The sequence below is a fragment of the Sinohyriopsis cumingii genome, chromosome 10 (genome assembly GCF_028554795.1).
Source record: "Sinohyriopsis cumingii isolate HCF-2022 chromosome 10, ASM2855479v2, whole genome shotgun sequence".
NCBI lineage: Eukaryota > Metazoa > Mollusca > Bivalvia > Unionida > Unionidae > Sinohyriopsis > Sinohyriopsis cumingii.
The window spans coordinates 31157550-31182649 of NC_142970.1; positions in this window are offsets into that span (position 1 = coordinate 31157550).

Sequence of the window (25100 nt, forward strand, 5' to 3'; positions counted from 1 at the left end):
GGCATTCTACCTGACGGTGTAATTCATGCAGACAAAGCTGATTGTTTTCATCGTATTTCCCAGCTAAATGACCCAGTGACTGGAATATGTAAATTTCGTTTTCTTTGTCAGGTTATGAAAGGAGTATTGGTTCTTTACCATTCTAATCCTGACTGTGAGAGATTGTTCAGTATTGGTAACAAAAATAAAACTGAATTCAGATCTAGTCTTGGTAATCTAGTACTTAGTGCTATACTGGTGTGCAAAACATGTATAGTATCAGCTATTACAAAGTGTTTTGAAATGCAACACGAGAGTCTCTCTCACGAAGCAGGTAACCAGACTACACTGCTTGACGAATCAGACTGGCCAAGTTTGTTGTAGTTGTTCTTGAAATAAATATGTTGAGAATTATATGTTCTTTCTGGTGTTTACAAAAGGTATCAGACTTTCATTTAATATAATTGAAATTTTGTACAACATCATTAAAAAAGATTTTGTTGTTGATATCATGTGACTATTGGAATTCCGATGTCGTTGTTTGAGATATGTGAAGTAATGTGACTATTAATGCAAATGGGGAGTACCGGGTCAGGTTTCATCTATGCTGAGTTTTGTCTAGTCTGTCAGCAGGTTAAAGATAAAACAATTGTAATACTTGCCACTTGTGACAAAATACAAAATTTTCCTATTGATTTCATGCAGGTATAAGTCGGTATAATCTAGTTTAAATTTGGTAGGCCTGCTGGTAAGCTTTCTTACGGTGGTGGCAGATTCCTAATTGGCTATGTAATTACTCTGAACCCACACTCCATCCAAAATGTCCAATTCTGAAAAATGGGGTTGGAATATTCGGCGGAAACCTGGATTAGAAAACTTTCGAATCTCTGCGCTGAACTTTGGTGCGAAACTATTACACAGTGACATGTAACTTGAAGCATTGGTTTCAGATCTTAAATGGAACACAGGAGAAATGGGAAATTGTCATCCCTTTTATTATATATTAAGAAACGATAATAGCCCATGTTTTAATACAGGTTTGGGGACTGGTTTATTGAACTACAAGAAGACAAGTTGGTTTTACAGAAAATTCAGTCCTTGTTTATACAACAATATATAATTTACAAGGTCTTTTTTCAAAATTTAAATCAACCCTTTTGTAAATCATAAGTCTTTAAATGATGGAATTTTTAACCAAATTGTCTTAAGGAGTTTAGGTTGGTTGAACAATCTTGTTTGAGATTTTATTGGCACACATAATTTCAGGGTTAAACTTTTTTCGTAACAATATAAGATTCTAAAACTTTGCATTTATTGATTTTTTCATACTGTGATAGAAAATGTTTACTTTGTATAACATGCACACATATTGCGCGTGAATTCTTTGGAGTTAAATGTTTGAAAGGAAACAGATAATGTATGCTCATTATTTTCTTTCCATGTAGCAACATAATGGATGTCAGCAAATTAAAGTTAGAATTGGTATTCTGTACATTGAAATGACTTTAAATGCCAGTTTATGGGAATATAGTCAAATTTGTTTCATGTGACTCATTTTGTGGTTTTGTACATGATCATCTTTCTGACATGTATGTTTTGGAGAGTCTTGAAAGAAAAACATCTTCAGATTTTGGAAAATGCATGTTTTATTATCCAAAATGTTCTTTAACTCCATTCAGTAATGGTCATATGTTAACCTTGAAAAAATTAATTTCATCCTGGAAAAAACCCTGCAAAAGACCTGGAAATTTATACTTAGAAAAGTGTGGGAACCATGAGAAAAACATGTTGCCAAGCCATATACCAACTACAATAGAGAACAATCCAATAGTAAGGGTAAGTACAATTCTTCTGCCAGCCTATTTTGGATGTCATGAACCTGACTCCCAACTGGTAAACTCTGCAGTGCAATAAAAGCAGGTAATGATCTTAAAATTAAGGAAAGGGGCAAACAAACATGGCTTTAATATACCAGAAGTGCTAAATGGGTGGTCTGTTGTTTGTACAGCCATTAGCACAAGTTTGTTCTTGCTACTCCTAAACAACATGAGAAATTGTCACGAGACTTTACACACATTGTTCATCTTGTGATGTACGTCTCATGCTTTACTGACACATAGTTCATCTTGTCATGTACTTCTCAAACTTTACTGACACACACAGCTCATCTTGTGATGTACTCCTCAAACTTTACTGACACACATAGTTCATCTTGTGATGTACTCCTCAAACTTTTCTGACACACATAGTTCATCTTGTGATGTACTCCTCAAACTTTACTGACACACAGATCATCTTGTGATGTACTTCTCAAACTTTTCTGACACACACAGTTCATCTTGTGATGTACTTCTCAGACTTTACTGACACACAGAGTTCATCTTGTGATGTACTTCTCAGACTTTACTGACACACACAGTTCATCTTGTGATGTACTTCTCAAACTTTACTGACACACATAGTTCATCTTGTGATGTACTTCTCAGACTTTACTGACACATATTTCATCTTGTGATGTACTTCTCAGACTTTACTGACACACATAGTTCATCTTGTGATGTACGTCTCAGATTTTACTGACACACAGATCATCTTGTGATGTACTTCTCAGACTTTACTGACACACACAGTTCATCTTGTGATGTACGTCTCAGACTTTACTGACACACATGTCATCTTGTGATGTACTTCTCAGACTTTACTGACACACATAGTTCATCTTGTGATGTACTTCTCAGACTTTACTGACACATATTTCATCTTGTGATGTACTTCTCAGACTTTACTGACACACATAGTTCATCTTGTGATGTACGTCTCAGACTTTACTGACACACAGATCATCTTGTGATGTACTTCTCAGACTTTACTGACACACACAGTTCATCTTATGATGTACTTCTCAGACTTTACTGACACACACAGGTCATCTTGTGATGTACGTCTCAGACTTTACTGACACACAGGTCATCTTGTGATGCACTTCAAACTTTACTGACACATGCAGTTCATCTTATGATGTACTTTTCTGCTGTGTACACATGGTTCATCCTGTGATATACTTCATCCTAAATGAAAAGGGTGCAATTTGGACTTAAATTATTGAAAATCTTATTGATACACCTGAACGGATGGTCATATCAAATGGAATTTTCACCAAGATGCCCATCTTAAAATTATTGTTATTGCTACCCTGCCTGAGTGGATGGTCATATCAACTTGGAACCTGGTTGGTCCAAATTGTACAATGCAGACATTCAATATGCCTCCTACAGTGGCTGTCTTGAAACTGTTGTCATTACTTTTTGATGATGCATCTTATCATCATTGTTCTCTCACTAAAGGCTTCCTATGATCTCTATTTTAAACCAAATAGAAAAGCTGCAAATCTGATATCGAAAATGATGCATCATATTGACAATGTGCCATTCAACAAACGCCAAACTAATGAGTCATTTGTTAAATGGTTTAATGCAGTTTTGTGAACAATAATGAGGTTCTTATGGTAAGGCATATTTACTGATCATTTCTTCAGTGGATCTGGGTTGTTGTTTGACACTGTAGACTTTATCAGGTATATGGTTATATTTTACTTGCTGTTGTTTATTTGTCCCAGCATGTCCATTATTTTTCTACATAATGATCATCAACATAATCCTCAGTTTCATGAATATGTTTTATCATCTGATTATCAGAATATGTTCTTTGTACCAATTGTCCATGTCAAATATGTTTTCTGCATGTAACTCATCTGAGATTTTTTAAATGTCTCGATCATGGGTTTGACATTCGTGTCTGATATTTTCATTTCAAGTCTTCCACATATACCAAATATATTGGTCTGTGATTTTCAGTTTGTTTTTAACGGTTATGTTTTTTCAAGTTATTATAAATATTGAGTTTACCACACTCACACATAGAAGGAGACCCTCCCACCCCACCTCTTTCCCACTCACATGAAGGTGATGATTTTGTTTCAGAATTGCACTCAGTGTGCACATGTGAATATATCCACGATCACAATCAGGAACACACAGATCCACCCACATGAAAATTGAAAGCCAGGCATGACAATTCCTAAACATGACTGCATGCCACTGCAGCCTCTGGTGGGCGTCCGTATTGGGTCCATTAACCTGCCCTGCTACTTTGTTGCATTTGTAATGGAAGTTTTATCTTATTGAGTGCTTTAAGTCAACAAATATAAATTACTGGTAACTGCCTGATTGGTACAAAATATGTACAATGTATATTTGAAGTTTGAAACATGTAAAAATACGCATTTTCAGTTATAATAGTTCTCCAGTCTGAATATTCTAATAATTGAACCATTATTTCTTCTTCAAACATGATGCATTTCCATCAGCTCCAAGCAATAAATTGTCATTGTAACTTGTCACTGAAGCGATTTCACTACTTCAGGAACATATCCCCAATTACTTTTTGTGGCGTCTTAATGGGAAGCGAGATACAGCAGTCACTTTTACAGTGCTATAATCAGCATCAACATTTAATATATTGGTTACAATATTTCATTTCTTTATTTCCTAAGCCCTTTCATGGACTTTTTCATTTTGGGATGAATCATTATGAAGATATGATGATTCATTCTGTGGCACTTGACCCAATTACATATGGACAAGGTCACATAAAATTTGCTTTATATTTCTGGTTAATGTTCATTCATTTGCTATTCTTTCCTAAACCCCTTGAAGAGTTCTCATTTTACTTTGCCTGACTTATCGTTATGAAGACCATTATTCCGTCTTTGACATTTGTTTGCCACTTTACAGTCTCTTATGACATCATATAAGGGACATTTCTCATGAAAGACTTTATTCGTAGGTTTCTAACAGTTTATCTGCTTGGTCATTTATCAAGAATGATAGCTGAATACTCAAACAATATCACTGCATATAGTCATTTCTAAGCACAAAATAAAGAAGCCATGCCTTAAAGTAAGAAATAAAGTCTGAGGCACATTAGTGCCATGAAGAACGTGTAAATTATACACGTGGTCCTTGTTCTCCTACAATGTGAAGTATTACATTTAGCTACTTGAAGTGTTTGCAAGCTTGTCATGTTGATTTTCATCAGAGTCGGCTTCAGAAGGTTTTGCTGTCTGGTAATTGATGAGTAGATCATAAATTTCTGGCATCGTCGTCATAGGAAAGTAAAGGGAGGTAGAAATGCAATGTGGACCATGCTCTATATATGGACTAAAGTGTTTCAGTTAAAGAATAACAATGTAGTTTTCAAAAAAGTATATATATCTTTTCTGTGTAATGTTTTTCCATATTTAACTCCACCTGGTCATGACGTGTTACTGTGGGCATCTGCATTTAGGATACTAATTGTAAGTGCTGATTGCATATTTGCCTGATTTGAGAAACACTGAGAAAAAAAGACAACATTGCAACTATATCCATTCTTCTTTAGTTCTATGATAAACGTCTTTTAATAGAAGGATTAGAATTTGTGCTCTTAAACACCAGAGGAGCATCAGGGTAAAATAGATACTTGCATACTCAAGACCATCATATTAAAAGTAAACGCTAGCATACAAAAGACCATCATAGTAAAAGTAAACGCTAGCATACACAAGACCATCATAGTGAAAGTTGTTGTTATTGTTTTAGGGTTTTTTAACGCCATTTTTCAGCACACGATAGGCTATACATGGCGGCCAGTATTAATGGTGGAGGAAGAACACGGGAAAACCCCGGAAAGAACCACCGACCCACGAGAAGCTACTGGCAAGCTTTCTCACATACCCACATTAGCCGAATCCGAGACTCGACCCCACGCAGACAGAGGTGAGATGGCAATGATCCGTAACGGAGAGCGCGTTAGACCACTCAGCCACTCGGGGCCCCCATAGTAAAAGTAGACACTAGAATACACATGCCATCAGAGTAAAAGGAAAAAACTAGAATACACATGACATCAGAGTAAAAGTAAACACTAGAATACACATGAACATCAGAGTAAAAGTAAACACTATAATGCACATGAACGTCAGAGTAAAGTAAACAATAGAATACACATGAACATCAGAGTAAAGGTAAACAACAGAATGCACATTAACATCAGATTAAAGTAAACAATATAATACACATGAAAATCAGAGTAATGGTAAACACTAGACTATACATAAGCATCAGAGTAAAGGTCAACACTAGAATACACAAGAACATCAGAAGATAAGTCAACATAATGAACAATTTAATGATGACACGTTAAAACCATAATGGAAATGTCTCTTTTAAATAAATCATGGAGCAGAAATCAGTGTCTTCTCCAAAATATTCTCACTTTCACATTATGGATTAACTGTAAAATTGTTGTTTCCGTTGACAGACAAGAACTTTATATAATTTAATAATATGTTGCAATAGCTCCTGGGTTAGGTCTCATTATTTTTTGTATATTCCAGTTTCATGCCTGCCATTTAATCTACAAGACAGCAAACCCTCTGGAAGACAGTTAGGCCGACTTTCACTGCAGATTGGACATGAATTTCTTCTTCTTGGTCTAGAGCTGGGACTCTCCTGGATGGACATACAGCAAATACTGAACAAATATTCCCACAAAATCACTCAGTGTCTTATGATCTTGGTTACATGGCACCAGCAAAATTAAAATAGGGCCACATTTAAAAACTTGGAGAAAACATTCCAACTTGTTGGTATCAATGTTGATATTCTCAGATCAGTTCTCACAGCAGGTAATTATACTTGTTGCAAAACAATTTGGGGATATAAAATTGGTGTGTATATCTGTCCATTCATTTGTCCATTCATCCATCCATTATACTTTCATTCCTGCTATTATTCTGTTTTAAATTATTAAAGATAAACATCACCATAAAAAGAACTCTAAGTGTATTTACACAAATTACTGCAGGTTGTTACGTACTTGACTTTCTGAATGTCAGAATTACATGTACTTGGATTTAAAAACACACAAGATGCATGCACTCAATCAGTACCCAACCATCCATGCAGAGTGATGACTAGAATAAAATATAATGTAAAAGAGGCAGTAGATAGATGATAGGAATTTTAGATTTTGTTCCAGATCTGGGTTAAAGCCTTCTACCCTATATGATTTTGTCCATACATCACACACACGACTGAATGTGAGCTTGAGTGTGAGTGCAGGTGACCTGATGTGCAAGTTCATGCAGGCCCATGTTTGTAAACTGTAAACAAAACCAAAAACTCCTTATCTATTTACTCAAGTATACATGAGTGTAGACACATGTTCACTCCTGATTATACATTATTTGCACCAATGGCTGCTTGGTAAAGAAAACAATTGGGCACAGCATAATCACTATTCGAATAGGTTGTGAAATGCCTTATTATATATCTTCTTCACTTTCTTGATTAACTTAAGCATTCTTCTATCAACCGTTTGCCTCCTTTTGACCGTTACTCTTCCATAGAACGTTTTATGATTATTGAAGCAAGCCTCCAGCTATTGCTGAAACAATAAGGCATCATACTATTTTTGTTTCTCTCAGCAACTTTCTTTTCCAGTAACGATGTTTTATTTTGCAGGTCACTGAATATAGCCATTACTATCCAGAAACTATCAATTTTGGGTGGCAAATGTCTCGTTACCTTTTTATTGACTTCATACTATTGATTATAGGTTGCATATCTTTTCTTTTTTGTATCATATTTCTGCAGTAGGGCAATATTTGAGAGCACATTTGGTATAATCTGGTTGAACTGATCCATACATTTCATGGACCTCTCTTGCAGGAAAGGAACCATACAGATGGTGTATTTCTGAAATAGTCTGTTGTCAATGGTCTTACACACTTTTGGCATATTTATGTACTTTGTTATATTTTGAAAGGAAATTATTTGACATGCATTGCCAAGATATGGCAATGCACACACACACACACACACACACACACACACATATATATATATATATATATATATATATATATATATATATATATATATATATATATATATATATATATATATATATATATATATATATATATATATATATATAGGTATGCATTGCCCTGATTCCATATCTCAGCATGGAGATGTTGGTCTCAAACTCCATCCTGCTAATTGTCTTACCAGGATTGCCTTCAGCACTGGTTGGTATAGATATACCTTGGTCAACAAATCTGATTGATGTAACTATGATAGTTGCTGCTTTCACAATTCCAGCAACACCAATACCAACAGTGGCCATGGTGGCCATTCCACAAATTCAAAATGTTGTAGCTTCCTGCATTTGTTTGATACAAGACAGATGCATGTACATATTTTTTCAACAGCCTCTTAACTTAGGGACAAGTTCTTTCATTTTGACTGTGTGCAGTGTCCAAGTTAGATACAGTGCTTTACGTCTGATCAAATTGAATGGCAGTGGCAGAATATAATATTTTTTCTCAATAATTGAGGCACCTCTGAAGATTGAGCTGTTTCTACTGGAGGCATGCAAGTGCATTTAATGATAAAAGGTTGATGTCAAGTACAAAGTTTGGTCATACACATAATTCTTTGAGAACATATTTTGTGGTGTGTGGCAACCTCTTTGCCTTCTAGTGTGCCATTCGGCATGCTAGGTGTTAGATCCAAACCACCATAATTAATATTGTCTACAGACATTAGCTTGATTGCAAGAACTTAATGTGCAGCAGTTTGCATGCCTATCAAAATTACCAATTGATAAAAGCAGTATTCGAGCAGAGATGTTTGTTTTTATACTATGGCACAAATTTACAGATCAATCCACATGGTATTTTGAAAAATAAATGAGTCTGTCCAATGCTGTAAGTAAATTACCAGGCTCACAGAGTGTTTCTAACATTACAGATTGCATCGTTGTTTTACTTACATTTATCATTCAGATTTATCATAGAAGCCTGATGTATGATTTTGCAAATATGTATTCTTATCCACTCGATAAATTAATTGACTTAGGTATTATCTTGGAGCAGCATTGTCTTGGCCAATCATATGAAAAGAAAAAATAAAAACAACAAAAAAGTTATATGATATTGTTTCAGAAAACACGAGGTTGTTGACACTAACCGAGTTACAAATTTAGGACTGTGAATTTGGCGATAGTGAATATAGTAAGGATAATATAGAAATATACGTTCACTATCAATATTATGGAATCCTAATGGAAGAGATTTTTTGAACCCCATTCTTAGTACTAAAATTAAAAAGCCCAAACCATTCAGAACATTTAGATACTGTTAGCACTTTATGTGGGTTGCAGCATTTTTAGTGTAGATCATTGAAGCTAATTTGGACTGACAGTGACTTAAGGAACATTTTACACAAATTATTTGATTTATTTGCTACTGATTGGTTAGAAAACATGTCTGTTTATTTAGATGAACTTCGTACAGTATTGCAGATTACCGTCAATGAAATACTTGCTGGAAATGGTGCTGTGTTTTTGGCCCTCTTAGATAAACTCATAAAATCCAATGGCATTAGGATTAAATAAATGAAAAGGTGGATGCTGTTGAAAAAGTGAACTGTGCCACAGAACATGCCATTACGAATATTGCAAATGACCTGTACTTAGAATGCATTTTGATAATGGTAGGCGACCATACCTTAGCTATATTGTTGGAATAATGTCATGTAATTAGCTTTGTCTCCCATTTGGATCAATTAGAGAATATTGTGACATCAGCATCATTGCATTTGAGTACACAGAAGTAAATCAAATAACAGCCAGGAGGGAAGTGTTTGCAGCTTAAGATCCTGATAAAATACAAAAATATTCCAAAGATTCAAAAACGACTTTTTCCCTTATGTTACACGTATACTGTCAGTCAGTTGAAACCACTTGCAGGAATGCAAATGCTAAGCGGTATGCAAAAAGCTTACATACTTTTAATGTTGAGATTTCACCCAATGGACCACAGTTCATGAGATAGAAAATATTATGTCAAGATTCTTCTTTGTGCCAAGCGGGCTGAAATAGCACAGCTAGTTGGCTATGAATTTCTTGTTGCCTTATAGTAACTATCATTGCTAATGAAGCCGCCAGGAAAGCATTACAACTCCATGTCCCCAAGTTTTAAGTTACATAAATCTAGTGGTAATTTACAAGAGTATCTGACAATTGTTCCTGTCAAATATATGCATCCAGGAATATTATCGACGCTATAGTGCAGAGGCACCTGCATGGTTAATATGGAAATTGTCCCCCATGTGTATTTGACTTACCATTACAATGATGCTAATACAATCACAAGCCCAGAAATTTATGATGGTATTTATGTGATCTTAAATCACAAAGATACTTATTCCATCAATAAATGAAATTGCTGAAGCTTTTGCAAAGATTTTTGAGACAATGAAAAAATACACTAGCGCATAATCAGGAAGGTCTGAAGATGTATATAAATTCCCCATTAAATTTGATTTGTGACTTGAGCTACATTCCTTAAGGCATCTCTTGTCCGTGATGTGTCCTGCAAGTGACAACACTGGCCAGTGAAGGAAATAAAAACAGCTGGGTGAACTTAAGTTTGTTAACTTAAAATGTCCCAATCAGTTTTGAGCTTCATAATCCTGGTATATTATTGTATTTGTTTGGAATAAAGGCTTGCCACCTATATGGCAACAAATGACTAATTTGCAGGTGGTTAAATATTGATTAGTTATTGTTACAATACAGAGTTGGCCTACCATTACGTTTGGATAAAAACCTTCAGTGAATAATATACAATCATAGTTAATACAAGGGTAAGATGTTTCCTTCTATACATGTATTTTGCACCCATAATATTCTTCATGAACATAAGGTTTATTGTCATTGAATCAGTGAAAAGCTGCAAAACACTAGAAATTTACTGCAGTACAATGAAAAAATAATGTACCATTTATTATCTAAATGCACTTCAAATGTTTCAATGTTACTGAAGCAGACACAACTATATACAGCAGAAGTTGCAGAATAAGTCCCTTGTGATTTTTTATGATGTTAGATGTAACAGAAGAACTGAGCTACCAATGTTCGTTGAGGTGTTTATTAATTCACTCAAAATTACTGCAGAATCAATCTGAGCAGACAAGATTATGATGCATGATGACATTCATGAGTTTTCGACGGTAACTCAGTGCTAAATTTGTGATGGTGCTTTCAGCGATGGAAAAGTGTGCATACAATGAATCTGCTCACAGAGAATGTAATTTGCGGCTGCAGATTAATCCAGGCAGACCTTTTGGTCTTTTGTAATGGGTGATAGTCAACTGATTTTGCAAGCAGTAGTAGCATCATCAAAGGTATAATAAGTGTAATTTTCAACAACATTGTAAAATATGATGTTTATAATGAAGAAAAAAGCAACTGTCCATGTGTACATTCTGTTGCATATATAGAAAAATGCTACCATTGTACACATCCATAGTGAATATAAATGCAGAAATGACAGTTTTCATAACAATGTGTACATTCTGGTGCATACATATATAAATATATAATTACAAACTAGATATTCAAAATAAACTTTTAATGGCATTATTTTAGGCTATCTGTCTCGTCATGGGACTGTTGTTACAGTTTTCTTGTATTCAACTTTTTCTATTTTAGGAGAAGCAAGTAAAGATGAAGATATTGGTAAGGAATAGTGTTTCAGTCTAATTGGAATTGGTTGCATGCACTTGTACTGGTATCTCATGACCAGATAAATCTTTTGTTTCTGACTTGTCTTAATACAAAATAATTCAGATTCTTCAGTAAATTTTACTTCAGTAAAGAGTTCAAATTGCTTGATTGAGCAAGACAGAATGCTATTACCTTAACAGGCCTAGGGAGGATTGGGGTACATTAGGGAAGTGAAAGAAAGGTCTTATGATCTAGTCTTTGATGGGCAAAAACCTGAAATATCAAAGAGACATTTTAAATATGGGGTGGGAGTGGGTGAAAATAAGATTTTTTTATTAAGGATCAAATAACTGTTCCTTTAGAATCTTTACAGAAATTTCAGTTTTATTCAGTGAGAATAAAGATTAATGATCTTGAAAGACATATACATACAATAATAATAATAATAATAATAATAATAATAATCTCTCTATTTAAAGAGTGTTACTCAATCACTTAAATACAACTAATCCCCTTTGCATCCCTTTACCATACAAATTAAAAATAAACAATTACATAGTATTATTAGTCATATTAAAGCAAAGAATCTTCATTTAAGTTTTCTTTCTCTTGCAGATAAATATTTACAAGAAATCACATCTACAAAAACATACTAAAATATATCAAAATAGGATGATTTAACTGCAGATAAATATTTATTTCGTCTCTCCAAAAACTGTCTTAAAAGTGACTTTCAGCAAGATTTTCATGTATACATGGCAGTTAATGATCATTTTTGCTTAGATATAATTCTAGGCTATTCTGCAGAAATTTGGTATGTAGTAACGTTTACATCAGGATTTTACTTTTTCGTAAAACAACATATGGTCCAAAAGAGGAGAGATGTTCATGCATTGAATTTATATATACAAGACATTTTTGAAATCTTGTATAAATATGCTAATATGAAATATGCAAACCAGTGAGAAATGTAAAGAGTAATAGTGTTAATCTCAGAACTTCATCTGGAACTTAATTTTTCTCAATAGTTTGTTAATATGTAAGTTTGAAATGTTGCATGTCCATTTAAATGATTTAACTGAATCATCAGATCAAATGTGAGCAGGAAGTGAGTTTCATATGTTAGACCCTGAATACTGAGACTTCATTTTGGTAATTCTAAATTGTTCTTAAAATTCGATCTTAGATTATAGGGAGAAGACATTTTGTACTCTGGAATATGTCCATTGATCCATTTACAAACCAGCATTACTTTCAGAAAATTGTTCTCTCGTCTATTCTTTACCATTTGTTTCTGCAAATAGGTCTGAAAATGAATCTGATACATGTGACAAAACCAAGATGTCACACCAGTTGATTTACAAAGTTTGACTAGATTGCCTTCTAAACCTGTAGGCTCTGTGTCGGTATAAATGAATGTGTTGTAAGGAAATTGAAAACAAAACAAGTGTATTTTTTGCCGAAAATGTATTCTCTTCATGCAGTAATAAAATAGCAAGTTGTTATCATATATTCAAAAACATTACAGTAATATTTAATTAATGAGTCAGCATATTGTCATTTAAAGACAAAGGAAGAGTTGTTCATGTGATAGTTCACTGCTCTCCAAAACTACTCCCTACTATGTTTACCCAGAGGAGGAGGTTCTTGACTTGAATTGAAATGTATTCCTGGTGGAACATTTCAGGTCCTCAGTAGACAGGTTCTGGCTGGTTTATTGAATATATTGATTACACATGTTTGGGTTGTTTTATTCAATCATTTAAAAAAATTCGTATAATTTCCAAATCAGTAGATTTCAAGCATAATATGGTATATGTGGTAGATGGCGTTTAAAATGGTATTTTTTATACTAATGATGGTAGAATGACATGTATAGATAATAATGCATTAAATAGGGAACTTAAATTATAAATATCATTATAGCTGTTTACTTCTGAAGCCTGTAAAGTCTGTCTTGTTTAGAACTAGTACAATATCCCCATATAGTTGAACAGTTGCCAGTCATTGGAAGTATAAAGCAATTATTGTAAAGAATTATGGAATCCATTTTTCAGGTACTACATTATTATATTAAACAATGCAGTTTTAAATGTGAGGGACCTACAGACACAGTCTACTTCTTGTTGTCCATTCAAAACTTCTGTTTATGATTTTTGCTAATATGTTATAATCCTATACCTTTTGACAATACTATAATCTAATAAAGCCATAATTTTAAATAGGGACTACAAAATGAAATATCCGAAAACACCCTCTACTTTCTAATAGACTAAATGTACAAATTTGTTTTGTTTGATAAAGAAAACCTTTCTACACCTTAGCTACTTCATCAGATTTCATTCTTTTAAAATATATTCCAGCCTCTTCCTTGCCACATCATATGAAAGACATGAAGCCCTCTGAAGGACAATTGGAAGAACTTTCAAAGAAAATTGGGCAGGAAATTTTTCTCCTTGGTCTAGAATTGGGACTGTCCTTGGGAGATATCCTGCAAATACAAAAAGACCATTAGCAGACACCTGCTGAATGTTGTCATAAGATATTGGTTAAATGGCAGCAGCAAATTGAAGTTAGAACCTCATTTAAATACCTTGAGAATGCATTTCATCTTATTGGCATTGATGTCAATATTCTCAAATCCATTGGCACAGGTATGTTTACAAAATAAAGTAAAATAAAGTAACTATCATGCAATTTAAGTGTAAAAGCAAAAAAAAAGAAGATATCTTTAATAAATGAATAAACAATGCATCACAGATCAATTTTAATACATCACAGAGGCAGCCGCAACAGCATGATATTCAAATTAATCCATAAATTAAATAATTGCTCGAAAAGGTCATATTTTAGATTTCAACAGGACTAATTCTTCCATGAATGTTTGCAAAATACTAGGGAAGTATTTGTGCTGACATTTGTCAGTGCATTCGTTGATCCATACATCTTCACTGCTTTTTTACTATAACATAACTTTAATCAGGTTAACATGCACAACATTTTTTTAAAGTTGAGCATCCAATCTGATTAAAAGTCAGATCTCTAATGTCCTGCATGATGATCTGACAGCAACTGCTTATGGGTCATGTTCTGGTGACCTGTGTTATTGCCATCATTGCTAAGTTTATCAGCCAGTTGGATGAAGTATTATATCTTCACATTTTGGAGACGGCAGTTTGGCTGAAGGGCATCAATGTGTGCCGAATGATTTGATTCACTTCATATTTATGAAAGCTACATTTCCATTTGCTAATTCAAAGTTTGCCAGAGAGTGACCCTTAAAACATTAACCACTGGAGGTTTTTGTCGTTTTTGCTTGAAATTTGATTAGGAAACATATTTTGAAAGCTATTTCTGAATATATCCTAATACATCAACTTCTAGGTGATTTTCCAATAACCTAATGCCTATTTGTGTTAGAAACATCATTTTGCATTGGCTATTTGTCTCACGCATGAGCAGAAGGGTAAAAGATTTTTTTTATTTTTTTGCTTAACGGACCCATTACTTTCATATCGTGACCACTCTTTATTCCAGATGCCAACTTATTCTACTTTTTGCAAAGGTTCATCTGTCTGTTTGCAGTTCACACCGGTCTGCCTTAGGTCTGAGACCAAAAAGTCTAAAATCCAGACACAAAATCGGATTCCGACCACAGGCTAATTTTGGGTGGAAAAAAATTTGGTCCAAAAAATGAGGTTTTTCCCTCTGTATTTTGTAGAGCAACTAGAACTTCCAGATTATTTGGTAACATTGTTGAGAAACATCTATCTACCTTTCTATAATACTTCAGTGTATCATACATGACCTTAATGCTACAGAGCTCGGCAATATGCTATTGCCTCCTGCCACGTAAACTCGTCGCCAGGGGTAAATGTGTTAAGTAGGCAAGGTGGCTTCAACAAAATGTATGGGCCCAATGCATGATTAGAGTTCACTTTAACAATTGTCATGCAATTCATTACCCCTCAGCAATCTCGATTTTGAGATCTTTACATCGATAGCAGGCATACATAAACATGTAAACCAGTTTTGCCGTTCATTTGAAGCCCACAAGTTACTCATTTGATCTCCTTTACTAGTCTGTCAATTGAACCAATCCATTTTCAGAGCTAATTTGAAGTAAATGTAAACCATTATAAGAATACATTTGTAATTAATTTCAAACAGGTATTCCACTTGAAATTTTAAAAATGGACAAAACATCGATTCAGTTGTATAAAGATGCACTGCAAGCTGGGATAGAGAGAGTTTACAGGATACGGGTCATGGTAGTTGGACAGCTCAATGTAGGAAAGACTGCCCTGGTTAAACGGCTTCTTGGAGAGGAGGTTGACATCAACGAAAAACACAGCACAGAGGGCATAGATGTCCATGTACATTGTTGTGACATTTCTCTCACTACAAAAGAATGGATACCACAAAAGGAAGGTATATGACTATAAACAAATTAAATATATATGTTTCCCATTTTCTCTTCTAATTGTTAGATTTCATGCTTCAGCAGTGGGGAAGGGTGGTGATCGGATGAGGTATTTTGGGGAGTAGAGATCACTGCTATTGCTGCCATGATCCCCAATGACAACACAAAAAAGTAGTGTGTGCCCCCAGCCCACCACCACTTGCCAGCCCAGGTCTGTAGCTGTTGTTTTGAAGTTTAATACCATTTCTCAGTGCAGGATAAGCTTTACATGGCAGCCAGCATAAGTGGTGGAGGGAGAGCCTGGGAAAACCATATGTAAGAATTACTGAAACAAGGGGAGCACCTGGTAAGCTTGCTCACATACCCAGATTTGCTGAACCTGAGACCCAAACCCATGCAGACAGAGGTGAGATGGCAGTTTTCGGTAAAGGCGAGTGCTTTAGACCACTTGGCCACCCAGTTTCCCCGGGTCTCTAGAGTGACTTTACTACAAGATTACTGGTGAAAATGCTGGTTGCAAAAAGTACATCCCTGGTTCCCAGCTGTACATGTTCCGAGATTTACTAGGAATCCTTGGACATATGTTTCAAGGAAAAACCTCAGAGTATTGGTTACTGACTTTCCAAGGAAATAATCCAAGGACAAAAGCTTTTTATATTGATGTCGAGGTTGTTTATTTTTTGTTTTGTAGACATCCCAGCTTGATCTTGCACTTCCACGTTTTTTTTTTTGTTGCAGCCAATACTCTCAGATTTCCTCGGACATCAAATGATATCCTTACACATATTCATGGTTTTGAGGCATTCTGAGAATTCCTGGGACATATCGTCTTAGGTTTCCTGGGACACCCTTGGCATAAAACATCAAATCAAGAATTGTGAAGCAAATTACAGAATATAAGAAGATATTTTATTTTTAATGTTGTTCAACATGTACAAATAAAATTTTAAAAATGTCCCAATATCCAGAAAGCCCACAATCTTCCTTTGGTGCCAAATTGTCCATTTTAGTTTTTAAAATCCATCCATTTAAATCCTGCTTTTGTTATATGTTTTAGCACTTCATTTTAGTGTTTATTGATGCCTCTTTGATATACGGCCATTTCTTTTGTATCAGTTTTGCAATGAACATAATGGTTGAAAATATAAAATGTGATGACTTAATAAAGAAACAGTACACATATAACATTACTGTTATTGCAGACTTAAATATCATGTTTGGAATCCTTTAGTTCTGAATTTTAAAAAAAATATTCTTAAAACATGGTATTAATCCTTAAAATGCTACATTTCTGTAAAGGACTGTTCTTCAAATTTAGGACCTTCATTCTAAACTGCTGACAACATATATACTCCAGATTATATTCTTTTCCTGGCTCAGTGCCTTGCAAGTTCAAACTAATGTATTCAGTCAATTATAAAATCCTGATACACCCGTTTAAGGATATTATTAAAATTATTTATAATTATTATCTTACTATTTCATTGTACTGTAATCAACCCTTAAAGATATGAGAAAAGCTTGTTTCTTAGAAAGATTTTAGAAAGTTTGAAATTGTTGCAACTTTATCTTACCTTGGTCATTTTTGGCGTTACTGTCTTAGTCTGTTTTTGGTGTGCCAACTTGGTCTATTTTGTTCCTACTGTCTTAGCTGTTTTTGGTGTTTGTGGATTTGCACCTTTACTTCTTTCAACCCTAACTTAACATAAATTTGCAGGCTTTTCAAATAACATGCAATACATGCCATGTCTTGTATTAGTGAAGGGAATTGATTACTTAGCAAACAATAAATATACCCATGTTTACTATAGAAAAAAAAATGTGGTTTTGCATGTTGGTCTTTAAAACTAAAGATAATCATTTTAATTATGTAACCTGACATCCTTTATAAAGTTAAGAGATCATTGATTTGATGCTTGCAGTTTTGCAAATTCATATGCAAGTGGTAAAATAGAGCGCAAGATCATTATCATGGACACCCTGCTTTCTGTTAAATTAGACAAACAAAATAAATCTAGTTTAAGTACTTTTTACAGTCATCAACGTATGACTGGCAAGCACATTAATCAGTTTGTTAAGGCACACAAATTCACTCCCGAAATGAAGGTCTATAAAGTTGTTTAGCAGTGGCCATCATGTGATATCACGTATCACTACCTCGTATTTAAAAACAGAATGCAGCTGCATTTTCAGACAAACTCATGATAATATGGCAGGCAAGTACCACTGTTTAAATTTTCAATATGGTACTTCGAGAAAATGGATAAAGCATTTGAACTTTTCATCGATATTATGAAGCAGTAATTAATATGACTGATTACTTTGTAAATACTTTCCTGCTACCTAACAAAGTATACACATGGATTTTGCATTCTATTCTTAAATCCCTTTAACACTATTCATAAACCTATGATTCTGATTTAATGCACTGTAAAAATTATGTACACAAAGTTATTTTATAATCAATTTCATGGTCATAAAATATATTTCGTTTTATTGTTTATTCAACGATTTTAAAATATGATTTCTTTTTCATGTTTAATAATAACAATAATAATAATAATATTAATAATAATAATAACAAAATATAATTAAAACCATTAGTAATTCATGTCCTCTAAATTCAACTAATGTTAGTGGAATCTACAATAATAAGGTTTACTGAACAATGTATCATATGCTTGTCCAAAAATGGTACTGCTGATTGCTCAATGCCTAGTGGGTAAATGGCATGATACAGTAAGTATAGCTTGCTAAACATATACATTCTGACCAAAAAAAACTGATGCAATCAACTGAAAAATAGATGCAGTGTACAGCCGGTCTATAAAATGAGAGCCAATAAAGTTACTAATCTTTTTCCTGATTTAATGTATTAGAGTAAAAAAAAAGGAAATGAACTTGCCACCATTCCTTCTAGTAAATCCCTTCTGTCGTCCCTTTTTTGGCTGAGCAATATTTAGGAGGCTTTAAACATTTCCTGTGATCGGACTATTATTATTCCATTTCAATAACACTGACAAGTTCCTGGTAATTGATGAAGGTACTCTTTTTTTAAGACAAGGATTCAGAAACCAGTTTACTTTAACTGGACTACTCTAAAATGTATTATTATGTTGCATATGAGCTTGATTGATGAAATGGCTGCTGCATTTTGTTAATTATGTGCTCTGTAACCAATGTCAGTGTGCGAGAGAAATATTTCCTAGACCTTTCCACAACTTCTGAATATTTTTTTATTTAAAAGCAGTGAGTAGATAAGCATCTGCTATGAGCATTATATGGGGTCATTCATTTATCTCAATATCTTTTATATAAAATAAAATTATCTCTCAGCTTTTGATTATCGCAGACTGGAAGTGTCATACCATGCCAAAAAGAAATGTTTCCAGTTGGACAACTGTCCCCGTTTTTGTTGCCAACTGTAGCACTTTTATCCCCAGGGTACAAAAAAATCCCCAAATTAATGTGTGCTTCTAATTGAACCAGATTTTTTCAGTTAGATGCACAAATATATATATATATATATATATATATATATATATATATATATATATATATATATATATATATATATATATATATATATATATATATATATATACCTACCCTAATTGTACAACCAGTGCAATAGGAAAAACATATGGGGGGGTCATAAACATGTAAACTAAAGAGGCCTCAAAAAGGCACAGACATTTTCAATGTTATAAAACAATCAAGGTCAAAAAGCAGAATTCATTTACAATTGCATTTTATTAAAAAGAAATCCATTGGTGTAGTAGCTACTGAACTTGAGAGATCCCTCCACTGATAAACTGGCCATGTATTTCCAATTGGAAAACTATTAGTGTCCACAGGAGACTTTGAGGGAAGAGTTCTACTTAAGGTGTTAGAATTTAGCTATATAAATGAAAATGTTTCTGATCTACAAGTACACTAACACAAGCAGACATTATTTACTTTGTCCACTACTATTCAAAATTTAGCTATTGAAAAACAATTTAATTTGATCCCTGCAAGTGTAGATATGGCTTTGCAAAACTTAAATGAGAGGGTACAAATCTTGCCAGTTTACTTGGAACATGCCTTTTAAAGTACCTTATTTGTCTATATTTGATGAATACCTTAAGTTTTATATGAATTAATTGTAAATAAAAATTTGTTTACACATGTTTAAACACGAAATAGTGATTGTTTATGTTTTTGTATCACTAACTTTGAAGGTCATTTTTCATTTATTTAAACATGAAAAGAATAATTTCATTGTAAAGATTAATATTATTAAAGTCCCAAAATGAATGACATGTTTTTCAGAGATGGATTCATTGTTGTGCAAGCAGAATACTTACAAAAACCTTTTCTTGTCAGATCAAGTGTTTTGTGCAATCTTCCCAAATCGTTTTGAAAGTGATTAAACTTCAGTGCAATTCTGCTTATTGTCAGCTGTCATATGAAAAAATGATATTTAGAAATAGTGCCATGCCAATCATCCATGCAATTATTTTTCAGACTCAGTTGTATATTTATAATAATTATTTTTGTAACTAATGTGACATGCATATTTTCAGACATTATTTACTAAAACTGCAATAAGTTATTATCCTTCTATTCCGGTGCTCTAATTAGTTATCATTCCTGTAACTAATACACAAATATAGATTTTAAGAAAAATGCCACATTTCGCTTTAAGCATTTAGGACTTTACATAAGATTCAGTTGTTGGAAAATATATTGTTAAAGTTGTCCTGTGTGGTTACAGGGCATTAAAACTGGGACCACAGTGTTGCACTAAAATGATTTTATCAATTGATTAAAAGTTTAGAATATTTCTAACTTCAGGATTTTGGAATATGTGTAGTTTTGGTTCTAGATCACATATTTTTTATTGCCATGTAAATGAGATATGAAATCAAAATCTGTGTTCCTGATTGGCACCATTTGGCCAGAACTGAGATCCTACACTGTCAAACCCATCTCGGTCAATCAACATTAAGTCATTTTTATTTCAAATCCTAGAATTGTTACCTGTTTTCGAAATGAGAAACATTGTTCATTTTAATAAACTGCAAACATAAGCTCTTAATAAATATACAGAAATCTCTTGAGTGCATATCCTAGCAACATATTTCTAAGTCTACATTTCCGAGTTTTGTCCAACCTAATAAAATGACTAAGTTCTTATTTCCTAGGATTTTGCAAGCCAAAAGTTCTCATGCCAAGGCTTTGTCCAAGGTATTTCCTATGTTTCTTTTTCATGTACTAGATAATATCTAAGGGTTGCTTATAAAACCTTGGATGAAATATCAGTATTATCTGAGGTTTCCCAGGTTTGCCAAGGACAACCTTGATAAAATCTCGGATATCCAATGTTTTTGGTAAAATTCCAAGCAAACCCTCAGAAAATGTACAGCCTGGTTAATGCATGACTAAACAGATTTGTACCATGGAGGGAATGTTTTGCGGTGGGATACACTTAATACTCTTGTCACAGCTGAGACCGAAGTACCAACACAAATGCCAAGTTCTGTTTGAGATTGGGTACAATACACTGCTATGTAGACACATAATGTCCTAGTTGTTGATGCGGTTGCATTAGTACAATGTTTATTCACATGTTCTTGAAAAGAATTCTGCTCATCCATGTATGCATTAGTTCATTATGAAACAAAGAAGTAGCAACAGTGTGGAAGTGCTGCTGGAGCCCATTAAAATACAGTGCAGACTGTAGGGTTAGGGTTATTCCATTTAAGCATACCCCTGGGGGGGAAGGCACATTCAAAAATGGGTGACCACCTATAGAAGTGATTTTTTCCTACCACCACCAGTCACAGAAGTGAATTTTGGACACCCATGCCCATGCATAGAAGCAAATTTTGGAAATTCATTACCGTGAATACAAATTACTTTAATAGAAGTGAATTATACGTAGATTAACTTTTATTCTTAGTAACTTGAATATAAGTATTAAACTTAATCGTCAGAAATAAAATATATAGAATCTAATTAATATTGTAAGTTTTAAAAAATATTTTAAAGTTAGACAACGTATTATGTATTTTATATAAAGGGATTAAAGAATTATTAAAACCACAAGATGCCTGAATTATTTTATTTTCTGTAAACATGGAAAATGTTCCCCAACAGATTGGGAACATGCAGCTTTAGTTGTCTTATATAAAGATGACACATATCTCATATCACACCTTTTACACACAGTATCATTGGATAGTCAGCCAACCCATTTGAAGTTTTTACCTGTTTATATGTTCAAACAAACATTACAAAACAAAAACATTACCATATTATATATATATATATATATATATATATATATATATATATATATATATATATATATATATATATATATATATATATATATATATATATATATATATACGGTTGTTGTCTTTCCCAGGCATTATTGTTGTATCTTGTCTTAATTAGTCAATTATTACACCTGTAACATTTCTGCAATTTTCAACCACACAAAACTCATTGGATCAGCAGATGCATGTAGTTCAGAAACCAAAAACAATTCCACAAAAGTTTTCCCATGCCAAAGAATAATATTTTGAAATATGGTAGTTTATCACAAGGTCGACATATTTGTAGAACCATAAAAACCATTATTTTCACAATGATTTGTGAATAATTTGTCCAATTTTCAATAATTTATCATTTCATATCTAAACTTTGCTGTCTTCATATCGGTGATAATCCAGAGATATCATTGTTTTAGAGGAAATATTTCAAAACTCTGTGATTTTTCTTTGAATGTTTACATTAACTGGACGGAATTGGTCTTTTGGAAAGTACCAAACTGTATTTGGCCAGCCAATGGCAAACCCACAGTGAGTGATAAGATAGAACAACATGCTGGGAACCAGTCCATTTCCGGCTTACATAGAAAAGTGTGAGCTTTTCAAATAAATTCACAGCAAGCATTCAAACACATGTACCGTCCACCATTTTTAATATTGCTCTATGGTCACTTTTTGAAAATTCTTGACCTCATGTTATTTCATGCTGAAAGTTGCATATGTTTTACATATGGTTATATATAAATGTGTCGTGAACATCCAGCTTCAAAAATAAATTCACTTTTTCTATGTTCCAGGTACTTCTAAAGACTTTCTGTACCTTTTTATCACATGCCCCTTAACATTTTTGCATGAAATAGCATAATCATGAGTCATACCAAGTTGAAATTGTATGTTACTCTTAAAACCAATAGAGCATATTCATTATAGTGTTCTTGGATGGTGCAACATTAACTTTTGGATGTCCAAAATTTGCATATTTTCATAATAATTCTGAACCTTGTTTTGAGCAATATTACATACTTCGTGAAGTAAAGACAACTGTGGTGTCAGAGATAGAGAAGAAACTGGCACTAAGTTGGTTCTCAAGAAACATTTATGATTATGTATTTGTTTAAATGGAGAAATACTACAGATTGATTCTCTGTTCCTTGGCTTATGATGACAATATTCATATTGATATTCACAAAATAATGGCATGAAAATTTCAAATTAATTTGTTTTCGATCTTCAAAATTCTGAAAAATATTTGAACTTGTATCTCTTTTCCGTCCTTACTAAACATGAACATTTTAATTTTAACACCAGTGTCTCTTGATAAAAATCCTACCTAGAACAGATGACCTGACATTGATAATATCTCAGTGATCACAATCACATACATATTATCAATACGTCTAGTATCACCGAGTCAGTGAGTGATACTCCCGTCGAGACTCTAACCTCGAAAATATATCACACAACAAAAGTTTTACAAATATTTTGTAATAAGTTTGGTATAATGGATGACAGTACATCTGTATAATGCGATTCCTTGGTGTAAACGTCTGCCTTTTCATACAATTGTTTTCGTGTGTTTTTGAACCCAAATTATGTATTATTGTTGTCATTGTTTACATTTCTTACGTATCCATGTGCCGGGAAGAGTTACCGTTCTTGCTGGCATGGGTGACCTTTGAAAAAGACATAATTCGTGGGTTTTCCGCAAATATTCGGACACATTTTACCATTATTCTCGTAAAAAGAACTACAAAGTATTTAAAAAGTAGACGTAGGTAAGCGTATATGGTCGTTTATTTAATTTTCCAGCGTTTCGAAAAATTCGTTTTTCGTTTTTTCCCCTGCTGAATACGTTGTAGAAATGGCCCAATGTCATATACGCTAAATATAGACATTTGACCTTTCAACTATGAATACATTCGGCTTTTTGTAATAATGTCGGCTTTTTACATATTAAAGCGGAGAAAGTACTGGGTGTAATGAGGTTGACATTTTGAGAAAACGTTAATCTTGATCGCCAGTGCCCTCTAGCGGTGTCCCCAGTTGCTACTAACTGTTAAAGAATCAACGCTGATATTTTAAGCTAAACTGCGCGTACGGCGTAGCGTAATAAATTTGGTAGCGTTCGACTTCATACTCCTACTAAAACATTTACGTAGTATTTATAAATTTACGGAATTCCAGACCATTTTCCCACGCTATCGCTCGACATGACCATGATCGTGCCTATTTAATATGCTAGTGCAACGCAAAAAATGGAATACTGTCCCCGTTATAGTCAACTGAAAATCAGTTTGTACCAAGGTTCAGTACCTCATTTTCAGTCAATCAATGAGAAGACAGCATTCCATTCTGTGCGGTGCACTTGCATATTAAGTAGGTGCGATCATGGCCATGTCGAGCTATAGCGTGGGGAAAATGGCCTGGCATTCCATAAATGTAAAACAGTACGTCAAAGTTTTAGTAAGCATACAAAGTCGAATGCCTGTCAGAGCAAAACATAGGTACCAAAATTATTATGTTATGTGCAGTTTAGCTTCAAAGGTCACGTGAAGTCGCGTGAGAAAGTGCGCAATCCTTTTTATTTCAAGGTCGTGTTTTTTTCGGAAGTACGTACTTGTCATACAAATAGTTCTAACCAATCAAATGGAAGCTAAGAGAAGGGGACTTTTTCCAAGTTTGTGGAGTTTCAAATGTACGATTTTCAAACTTAATTCTGAGGCTGAAGAATGTCTCAACCTTGTGTCTGTCTATGG